The sequence below is a fragment of the Mus musculus genome, chromosome 8, assembly GCF_000001635.26.
Source record: "Mus musculus strain C57BL/6J chromosome 8, GRCm38.p6 C57BL/6J".
In the NCBI taxonomy this organism is placed as follows: Eukaryota; Metazoa; Chordata; class Mammalia; order Rodentia; family Muridae; genus Mus; species Mus musculus.
The window spans coordinates 126665106-126676638 of NC_000074.6; the positions used below are offsets into that span (position 1 = coordinate 126665106).

The 11533-nt window shown below is 49.8% G+C and overlaps 1 annotated feature.

Moving 5' to 3' along the window:
* Nucleotides 316-2651: an enhancer, noted in NCBI's record as "VISTA enhancer mm1295". NCBI's record gives its function as "enhancer in: forebrain[6/9]" and the evidence as "EXISTENCE:transgenic organism evidence [ECO:0001131][PMID:17130149]".

The window sequence follows — 11533 nt, forward strand, 5'->3', positions numbered from 1 at the left end:
CCTGGGAAACAGAATGAGGTGAAAGCCTGTCTAGACAGCCCAATGAGACTTTATCTCCAAATAAAAAGTAAGGAGTCTGCCGAGGCTATAGCTCTGTGATGGAATGCTTCCGAGAGTGCACAAAGCCCTGTAGCATCCCCAGCACAAGAGTAACAATAAACTTCACCGGAATTCAGAAAAGACATTAAAATAAGATGATGCTCGAAAGAGGTGCCAAATGGATCGGGCTAGCCTGGGCTACAAACCACGTGCCCCTCTCCCATCTCAAAAGAAATAAATTAAGACCAACAATAGACATTGACAGATTTCCCAACAAGGGAACAACCAGGACAGTGGCTTTCCACTGACGACCATTGTAGCGGAAGATTATGTTCTATCTCTTTAATAGTGCTATAGGAGGCACCTGCTTACAGACGGAGGAGGAGGCTGGGAGTGAATGTCTGGCCCTGGCCAGCCATCCTCGGCCAGCAATGGGCCTGCTGAGCCCATTTCAACTGAAATGAGATCAATAGGATTCATTTTTTCTCCTGCTGGCTCCCGAGTGATTCATGAATCAGAAAACTAGTTCATGAATCAGAGCGGGGCGGGGAGAAGGGGGGGGGACCATTTGTGCAGTCGGCAAACCTCCATTTCTTTCACGAACCTAGCCGTGAGTTGCATAACACTGCCTGGCACTTGCTAGTTGAAACCAGTCTTTTCGGAAGCTGCTTTACTCGCTCACCTATTCTCCTTCTGGAAAGGGGAGGGACACGGTGTGTACTACTGTGTGTCCAGCAGTCAGTGTGTACTGACTGTGTGTCCGGCGGTCTCGGTAACATTTCCACGACAAGGGAAGCATTCATGAGTCTGCGTGTGTGAGTGTGTCGCAAACAGCCTTTGACCGGCCTTGGGGCCCCTTTAAACCTGAAAAAGAGCCAAGTTCATCTCTCTGTGGAGCTGCTTAAGGAAGCTTTGAGATGGGGCAGTTGGAACATCTCTGCAAGGGCTGATTACAGCCTACTAAGGAAAATGAGATTTTTATCTCACAGGAATTCAGTTATAAAAATAAAATACAGCGTCTGGCTTGATTCAGCTAAATGCACAAGTGCCTGGGTGTTTTTAATTTAGTAGGAAAAAAAAAAAAGCCCCGGACAAGAGGAATGACCTAAAACACTACATTTAAAGGAAAAAAAGGGAGGGAGGGAAGAGGGAGGCTACAGGAAGTGTGTGTGTGTGTGTGTGTGTGTGTGTGTGTGTGTGTGTGTGTAGGGGGAGAGAGAGAGAGGAAGAGGGAAAGGGAGAGAGAGCCATGGAGGACTGGGGTGGAGGGGCGGGACAGAAAGAAGCCACCCTGCTGGCACTTGAATGCAGAGGGTGATGTCACCGGAGCAGTTGGAGCGAAGGGGAGAAAAACAACTTGAAGCAGTGCTAATCCCCGTTTGCTGCCCTGAAGGGAATGGACGGTGGCCAAGGCAGGGAGTTATGGGAAACCATATAAGGGTGCCAAGCAAGCTTTGCCGCCAACATTAGGAACTGACAGCTTTGTTCTCTGTCACTTGGCTGCCAGCCAGAGGCCTCATTTCAGCTCAGCGGCAGCGTGACTACCCTGGCGGGCTGCCAGCCCTGTGCTCAGAGCTTTTTCCTCCCAGGGCTTAGCTTTTTTTCCCTCCTCCGTCCCTTTGCCAAACATGCAGCGGTTACTATGGCAGTGAGAAGGAAAGTTAAACACACACACACACACACACACACACACACACACACACACACCAAAGTAGAGGCACGCCTTTATCCAGATGTGCAGCCGGGAGCAGAGAGAAAAGGCAGTTAACCTACCCAGTGGGGCCTGCAGGAAGGGGGAAGACACCTCGCTGTGAGAGGTGGCCGGCTGCTGCTGCTGCTGTCACTAGAGACAGACAGGCCTCCCTGTGCACCTTGTGGGAGGGAGTGGGGCTGACTTCCAGACCTTGTTTCTCTGTTCTCCATCTCTTCCTGAGGCATGGTGGAGTGCGTAACACCAAATGGGGAAGACTGTCATGCTTTCCACTGGCCCTGTGTCTGTGGTTCTGAGAAAGCTGCAGGGAGCCAGGCCCATGGAGCATGAAAGAGGAGACAGGAGGGCAGGAGGAGGGGTCTGCGTACCCTCTGGACACCAACGCAAACTTAGCACCATGGCTTCCCCTGCCAACACTGGGAGGGTTGTGCTTAGTGCTGTGACTCAACCTAGTGGAGATCAGACCTCCAACCCTGGTAGTTCAGGGTACGCCGGAGCTGAGTAGCCTTTGTCAGGACCGAGGGCCTGCAAGGGCCAGTGTGTTCTTGTTCCCACATGGAACGGCAGCCAGGAGGGACTCTGAAGAAAGAGTACATTGCAATGTTTTTAATTAGGAGCATTTTTCACCTGCTTAGAAAGTGGAACATCTCCTGGGAGATGACAGGTCTCGACCAGAGGCAAGCCTCCAGGCACATGGTTGGCCGTGGGTTTCTAAGGCAGAGGTTGCTTAGAAGTAGAGATCTGGATGCCAGGCTTTCAGACCCTCGGGGTTTTAGCAAAGTTCCCAGAAAGGCCTCTTCGGAATCTAGAAAGTTCTGCCAGGCTGACTCCTGGCCCCACCGCTGGTGACTTAGGAAGGGTGACTTAAGAAGGGGTCGAAGTGTTTGGTGTAACCCTGCAAACCTCTCTGTAAAAACACAGTGGCTGCCACCCTCGGCGGGGCCCTGTGGCACTGAGAACGGCCTCCATAGTCTCTCTCCAGCTGCATCTTGGCAGGGAGCGAAGTAGAGCTGCCAGGAGGGACATGGCCCAAGGTCAGGAGGGAAAAGTTGGCAAGCAGGAAAGTATCCCAGAAGTCCCTGGGCCTGTTCCATGCTGCTTTTATTCCAGGCCTAGTCTGTACTTCTTAGGAGGCATGCCAAGCCAAAATGGGTTGTTCGCTGTGTTCAGCCAAATAGGGGTCCGGTAGGGAAGAGGTGGTGATAGGCTCCTCTGGGAGTATTATGAGCACAGCACGTACCATGGCCACCCCCCTCCACTACTGGAGGGGGGGGGTTGTTACCCTATTTTCATCGCTATCTTTCCCTAGCCTGCATGCCTACTGACTGTCATTCTTTCTAAGGGCCAAGGCCACAGGAGGCCAAGCTAGGAGACACACTCTGTGCATCAGTCCCTATGCCAAGGGGACCTGACAGGCTTGGTCCCCAGAGCATGGCAGAGTCTGCCACCACAGGGAGGGTAGTGGAATGTGGAAATCTGAATGAAATACACTTTGTTTCAACTGGGGCAGACAGAGTAAAGGACAACTCGGCACCAAGCAGCACAGATGCTAGGATAAGCTTAGATGGGAGGGAACAGAGCTCTGAGCTGGTCGCCATTCCAAGCAGAAAGATCCCAGATTGACAACACAGACAGCCTCCCAGGGGAACCTCTTTGCTTTAGGAACGACGCCAGCTCCCGGCTGGTCCAGGCACATCCAAGTGTATCCTGGGCTGACTCTTTGAGGGAAAGACTCCTCTGGTTATTTCTAGAAAGATCACTTGAGTCCGTCAGCATCTTGCACGGCACATTTAGAAGCCTTTGCCGCAACCTGTCTGAGCCTGTGGAGCTCTGTAGCCTCCCATTTGCCTTCCCAGCGTTTCCCTGGGAAGGACCTGAGAATACACTCCAGGGCTGGATGTCTGAGCTTGTTCTTTGGTTGTCTCTAGGAGAGGCTCTGATGTCGTGGGCCTCCCCATGTTCTCTCCAGCAGAACCATGGATGGAGAAGGGCCAGAGGCAGGAGGAGGAAGAGAGTGTGTCACGGGGGAAGCCTTGGCCAGGCTCTCCCCTGGCCCCCTGCCCCACACAGCAAGGCTGCACAAGTACACATTCTGTACCCCAGGGCTGCTCGCTCTTTCTTTCTTTCTTTCTTTCTTTCTTTCTTTCTTTCTTTCTTTCTTTCTTTCTTTCTTTCTTTCAAATCAGCAGAACTCCACTCTTACACTTTCTGTTTTTAATGATTGATTTATTTATATGAGTATACTATAGCTGTCCTCAGACACACCAGAAGAGGCCACTGGATCCCGTTATAGATGGTTGTGAGCCACCATGTGGTTGCTGGGAATTGAACTCAGGACCTCTGGAAGAACAGTCAGTGCTCTTAACCGCCGAGCCATCTCTCCAGCCTCCCCATCCCACCCCCTTACACTTTAAGGTTGGTTTCCTGTTAGGTTTGTCAGGCAGACAGATGGGATGGTCCTGAGGGATTTGCCTTTCCTGAGAAGCTAAGAGAAAAAGCAAAGCCAGATCTGACCCTGTGAAGAGGGCCAGAGGTCAAGCGTCTGTCCAGTCCCAGAGATTTGATCAGAGGGAGAACTGTGCAGACGGGTGATTTGATGGGGTTTTCCTGTCAACTTTCGTCCCTGACACTGAGGCTGCACCTCTCATTAAAAGGCCCAGCTGAATTCCTTGCTTAACTTGCGTAGGAAAAGTCCTTCCACACAGGACATGAAGCCTGCCTCACCAAGCCATGTTCTGACATTTTGCCTCTGCTATTATCGTAGAGGTGCTTTGTGACCCCCAGTAGACAGCCATTACAATTCTTATCTCAGAGGGTGGCCTTTCAATGTGAGGAGAAGACGAAGATCTAAAGGGGACGGGACATTCCAGGGAACGCCACCATAACAGAGCATTTTTCCAGACAGCTGCCCATAACTGCATAGCACAGCCTGTCTTCTTTATTATCTGAAGTTTACACTGAGGGGAGGCTCCAGAGAGCCCCGGTAGGCATCTCATAGAAGAGCTGTCCATGAGCCAGACCCTGGGCGGGAAGAGTTGAGAGGGAAAGAGGGGAGAGGTAGAAGCTGTTTGCATGGGTGTCTCCAAGGCTCCACTCAGGTGGGTGGGGAAGACTCTAAAGACCTGTTTTAACGGTGGGAGGTCTTGGCCATCTCTGTGCCCAAATCAGTGTTTTGGGGTTTGCCAAATTACCGGCCCTCCCTACAGAGTCTACTCCTAGCAGCGGTCTCTCCTTTGTGAAAGCTGTCATTGAGGGGCTGGCTTTGAAGGTTGGCGAGACTCTTGGGGATTGGCACACCTGTGAACGCTCAGGCTCGGACACGCTAAGTCTTGCAGCTTTCTGCTACGGTGGTCAGGAGGTGAGCCATCTGACATACGCATGTATGGGTCTCTGGGACCATCCTGTCTTTATAAACAGGATTTTCACATTTTTAAGGTTTATTTTTTAATGTGTGTGTGTGTATGGGTGTGTGTGTGTGATTGTGCGCTCTCGCACACGAGTGAGTTAGCACATGCAAGTACGTGCATGCTGAAGTCAAAGATTGGCATGTGTGTGTTAGTGCTGAGGTCAAAGATGGATATTCGGTGTCTTCCTCTACCAATTTACACCTTTTTTTTTTTTTTGGAGATAGATAACTTCCTAAATCGTCATGTCAAGTTTTTGTTATGTGCATGTGTGTGTTGAGGGTGGGTTCTAGCTATCAGACCCAAGATGTCAAACTTGTGTGGCAGGCACTTTAATTACTACCAAGCCATTAACCCCAGCCCTTGATTCATCATTTTAATCTGGATAGCTGCTTCATGGTCACCAGGCCCCTGCTGTACCCATGTGTATGAGGCTGTATGCATGGTGGAGACTCAGGAACAATATAAAAGTTCAACTGTCTGACTGATGTCAACAAGCAGGAGAGGTGTTGTTGGCTCTCAAATTTGCATCTCCAGAATACTTTGGCAGGACCTGGGAGCCACCTCTCTTGCACACACCACTCACAACCCTCTGTGTCCTTGATGTTTACAAACCACGATATCAGTGGATGAGTATGCAGTAAACACATTGCTCCTTAAGGTGCCTGGCCCTTGGAGCTTCTCCAAGTGCAGGTGCCTGTGTCACCAAGGAAAACATGATGGTTGTCACATACAGTGCTTCACACAAGCCACTGGGGAAACTGAGGCAACCCAGTTCCCACATGCAATAAGCAACCCGAGGCTTGATTGTCCAGGAGAATCACAAATGGATCTCCACAAGGATGAGGGTCCTAGTGTTGGTATCAGGACCCGGCTGCTCTTACCAGCCAAACACTAGGTTTTGAAGTCCTGGACAAATAGAAACCTGGAGACTGTGAGCAGCCACGCTCACCCCTGGCCACCTCCATTTCCCTATTCTGATCTTTGGTGAATCCACCACCAAAGAAGAGTTGGGAGATGGCTCATTCAGTAAAGCTGTGCTCGTGTGTGGACCTGAGTTTGATTCCCAGCACCCGTGTGAGAATCTGGGCACCATGTCACACGCGAGATTCCAGTTCAGGGGAGGTAGAAGCAGGTGGATTTCTGAGATTGACTGGACACTCAATCTGTCCGCACTGGAGAACTTGAGGTCAGAGAGAGATCTTGTCTCAGCAGGGTCACTTATTGAATGATTTCTGACCTCTACACACATCTATGCACATGCGTCTACATACATAGACGCGGACACACGCCGATCAATCTCCTATGAGGATGCATGACGGTTCTGGATGGATGGTGGATGTGACCGGTGTCGCTGGATCTTCAGGGAAGGAAACGCCTGAGAAGTACAGAGCAGGTAATGGTCTCTCTGGGACATGGTGCTGCTCCTGAGGCCCTCCCCTCACACGCCGCAGAATACAATCCAGCAACACCAAAGCTCTTTCTCTCAAGTGTGTTGCCCAGAATCCACCCAGGGTCTAAGTTGTTCCAGGACAGCAGCTGTGTTGTCCCCGTGGAACCTGGCAGGACACAGTGCCTTTTTGGAGGGACTGAAACTATCCTTCATCGACAAAAGGATGAGAGCCTAAAAAGCAGATGCTTGACTCGTGCTCAGAGCTCAGAGAAAAGGCCTGCTTCGAGCTCCAAGCTGGCTCCTTAGAGAAAGCGAGCCGAGCCTTAGAGATGCTGGAGAAGGCTGTACAAGCATTGAGACCTGAGTTCAGATCCCCAGAACACACGTAAAAGCCAGGTGTGGCAACATGAATCTTTAATTCCGGAGCAGGAGGTGGGGTGGGGAGGATCCAGCACACTTGCTGACCAGCGAGTCTTGTGGAATCATCCATTGAGAAGTTCAGTAGGAACCCTGTGTTGTCTTCACACACATGTGGGCAAGAGCATACACACACACACACACACACACACACACACACACACACACACACAGACACGCATGCATATGCTGTTAAATAAGGTAGTCTCAGAATCACTTGGGCTTTCCTGAGCTGGCTGCTGCTGGAGCTGAAGTCCACCATCCTCAAGGAAAGAGACTTGCAAGCAGATGAAAAAAAAAAAAACAACCCATTTGGTCACACTCTTTGGTTGAAGCTCAAATTGGCAGCTGTCAGGGCTGCTAACTAAGATGCTTAATGCACACACAAGCCAGCCAGTCTCACAGTTTTATGTGCAACATATAATGCAAATGGTTTATCAATTCAAAAATTATTCCTGCGCCTGGCCTACAGACTCTGTTTTGGCCAAATGATACCGTGTATGAACAAGGAAAGGCAAGCATGTATACGCCTATATCCTGTGACTGCACGGTGTCACGTGACACTGCAGGCAGCATCAGGCATGATGGATACAACTCATCAGCTCAGCCTGGCATGCCCTCTCTTCTGCCCTGGGAGTATCTCACCTTACCAGGCAAACTAGGAAGGGCAGGCTGTGTCGTGCTCGCCACACTTGCCTTTGCTTCTCACCAGCCAGTTCAAACTTCAGTGCTAAACTGTGAGCCACCCTGCTGTCTGCTAGCTTTTGGTTCAGGCAGGTGATGTGGCTCCAAAGACAGTCATGGGCTCACTTTTGAGGTAGACACTATCCACTCATGTATGTTTATTGAACATCTCCTATATACAAAGCTGTTCAGAAATGGTCACAACCCAGGACAGTCACAGTCAATGGAGGAAACTCTTGCGCCTTGGGGCTCATTTGGATTTGTAAATATGGTTAGGCTGAGTCTTCAAGTAGGCACTGATTCCTGTCCAGACCAGACATACAGGGTCAGGCAGGAGAACATCATTCATCCTTTTAGATAGAGTTTCTTTATATAGCCTAGGCTAGCCCCCAAATTACTACCTTCCTGCCTCAGACTCCTGTGTGCTGGGCTGACAGGCACGTGTCACCACACCCAGCTGGCGAGTTAACAACTTAAAACACCACGATTTGCAGTTTTCAAAGTGCCAGCCCTCTACTTTCTATCAGTCATGGGATTCACGTTCTTGCCATGTGCACATAATGTTCAAAGCTGAGCCACCAGTAACACAAAGATCAAATGGAAGGAAGCAGCAGAGATAAACAGGGAGCCCCTGTCTACCCTCCAGGCCCTCAAATCAGACTGTGCTCTGGCAATTGGTAATGACACGGACAAGAAGGTGCTGCCGGGAAGGTTCTCTGCTGCCTGCAATCATCTCATCCTCTCCTCATTAAAGAAGAAAGAGAGGGAACAACTGGGGCAGAGGGAGCAGCTGTACCGAGGGAACACTTGTACACACCCGGCCCCCAAAGTGCCTGTGCTGAGTCACGCTTGGACAGTGACCAGCCTTTGGTCCTGATGAATGACAAATAATGAAAATCCAACCATCCCTCTTCTGGCACCCCAGTTGTGAATAAAGAGCTGGTCTATTTGTATACATCTTTATCTTCATGTAGATAATAATTCTTTCATATTTTCATGCCTCTATATATTAATACACAGGCATACGCACACACAACACAATGCATTGCACATAACACACACGCATGCACTCGCGTGCACACACACTCACCCTATTGGGTTTCTTGGTAGAGGTAACAGTGGAGCAAGGACTTCAAGTATGTGAGAGAGTTAGCAGCAGGACATCTGAAGACAAGTCCTTCAGACAGATGATGGCCTAGCCAGTAACTGAGCAGGACAGTTATAGCTCACTGAGGGCGTAGGAGGCCGAAAGCCTACAGGGAGAAGGATTGGTAGAAGTAGAAAAGGCCAGTGGTTTCGTATCTTCATGAGCACAGAGACATTCATGTGAGAGATGAGGGAGACACTGAGTATCGATGGGTGGGACCATCTCTGACTCTGAATTTAGGTGAGCCTCCAGTAGCAAAGTTGAGTGGAAAGGACTGGAAGCAGATGAAAGGCCAGCTCCAGGGAGGGTCATGGCAGTGGTGGCCAAGCTGGTAAGAGAACCTTATTCTAATTGTCTCACATTGTCTCTGAGGACAGATCCTGCCGGCCAATGAAGATTCCTCGGGCCATCTCTGGGCAGCCACATCTCATCCAAAAGGGCTTGTAGACTAATATTTTACTGAAAGCTTTTGCCTTAGTCTAGACTGAGTCATGAGGTCCCGTCTTGGCTCCCTTCTCCAGGTAGACCTGGCCCCAATCCCTCACTAATCTCCATCTTCTGGCTCCTGGTCTCCTCTCTCTTCCTACACAATGGCTGTCGTATAACTTTTTTTCCTATCCGAATGTGACCATAACGTTGGCCATTATGAGGTAGATAAGACCTTGACCCCATAGTCATGGCAACAAGACAAGCGGTCGTGATGTCTAGATCTGTGGTTATGGTAATGGAGCTGTTAAATCTGGTGAGTAGAGGGACAGGCATGATGGAACTCTCCCCTGGAATCCTGGTCATCACTCCACTCTGCCTTCGAGTCACCTTTGATGTTTGGGGGTGCTAGGTTACTTATGAGGCAAAGGGTTAACTGAGGGCCATACTCAGTAATCTAGCTTCTGTGACATTGTTACCTATGCGACCATGGGACCTTTTGGTGATGCTGGTGGCTACCCATACTCCTTTAAATAAGCCAAGAAAACTCCTTGGCTCACCAGTTTGAATATGGACGGAATTGTCCTTTGGTTTGTTGTGGGTACTTTATCTGGGTTCAATAGACCTTCATTGACTTCTCTACAGGGGAAGCAACAGAAGAGTGGTCCAGAGATGGAAGTTGCTAGAACGCCCCTCTTATCCTGATGCTGCCATGTTGGATATGCAGCTGTGTCGGGCTATCACCCAGGGTTACCTGGGCCTGAGGGATACACCAGTCTGTCTTCCCTCTCCAGAGGGGAGGCACAGCAGGCAGCTTGTCTGGGCCTGGTCTCTCCTGCTCATTTATCTTGGTTTATACTAATGGGCTTCAGAGTCTTTTTCCGGAACATGCTTCTCACCTGTCTCCCTCAGCTCTGCAGTTCCACAGGGCGGGATTGAACCATATATGTCTTGCATCCAGTAGCAGAGCTCCAAGCTGCTAGCTCTGTGCCCAGGGAACACTCTGTAGCTGTTATTGACTGGCTGACTCAGACCCTGTCTGCCCACATGAGCCATTCTGGGCAGCTTTGACTGAAATATGGATGGGGTTGGTGAAAGTCAAATTAAGAGGCTGGCTGATTCTCCTCTCTCACCAGGCTCCAGATGCCTCCTCAGCACAGCTGCTCCTTGTCCCCTGCTGTCCTCTTCTTCACTGGGGGCCAGAAGCTTCAGAGTGTCCCTGAGAGCATAGCTAGCACACTCCGAGAGTTTCCTAGGTCTTTTCCCTGTCACCTGAGGGAATGATGGGAGAGAAAGGTGACTTTGTAACAAACAAATAGGAAGGAAGGAAGGAAGGAAGGAAGGAAGGAAGGAAGGAAGGAAGGAAGGAAGGAAAGATTTGGGGCTAGAAAAATGGCTCAGTGGTTAAGAGCACCTGGTGCTCTTCCAGAGGACCCAGGTTCAGTTCCCACATGGCAGTTCACAACTGTCTGTAGCTCTATTCAAGAGGATCCAACACCCTCTCACAGACATTCATGCTGGCAAAACACCAACACATATGAAATATCAATCAATCAATCAATCAATCAATCAATAAGTGGAGGGACCGTGATGCTCTGATTCAGGGCTTTGCTGAACCTGAGTATGGTCATGCCTTCTAAGTACCAAACCTTCCTTTTAGGGATCACTGCTCAAGGGAAGGAAAAAACAATGAAATCACATCTGTAAGGGAAATTATTGGCTCAGAACCCCCAAGACCAAGTTCTTAGCATAGAGGATATTTATTTGCCCCAAAGGGACAGAGGACACAAGGGACAAGAGGAAGGTAACAAGGCACGGAGAAGAGGGGTATTTGTCCCAGGGTGGGGGTGGAGAGACAAAGGCCTGCCCTTGGATCAAGAGAAGACAAACATGACACGTGGGAAAATGGCAGTTTATAAAGGGAAAGGGGAAATCTCATGTTAGATGTGTTTAATTTTAACTGGATATGTTAATTAGGGCAACCAATGTATGTGTGTGTGTGGGGGGTGCTTTTGATGTTGGACTTAGAGACTTTGATATCTGGACCTTGGTGGTCAGCTCAGGAGGAGGAAGTGGCCAAACAAGGGAATAGACATTGGTTGCTAGCTTCAGGAATGTAATCCAATGGTTTTTAGTAAGGCAGAGGAATGGGAGAGAAGAACAAGGTCTGCCAGAGCCATGTTCACCATGCTTAAGATGGCCAGAGTCCCTTCAAGATCCATTCCTGTAAATAGATTAAAAGGCTCTCTCTCTCTCTGTGTGCGTGTGGGGTGTGTGTGTGTGTGTGTGTGTGTGTGTGTGTGTGTGTGTGT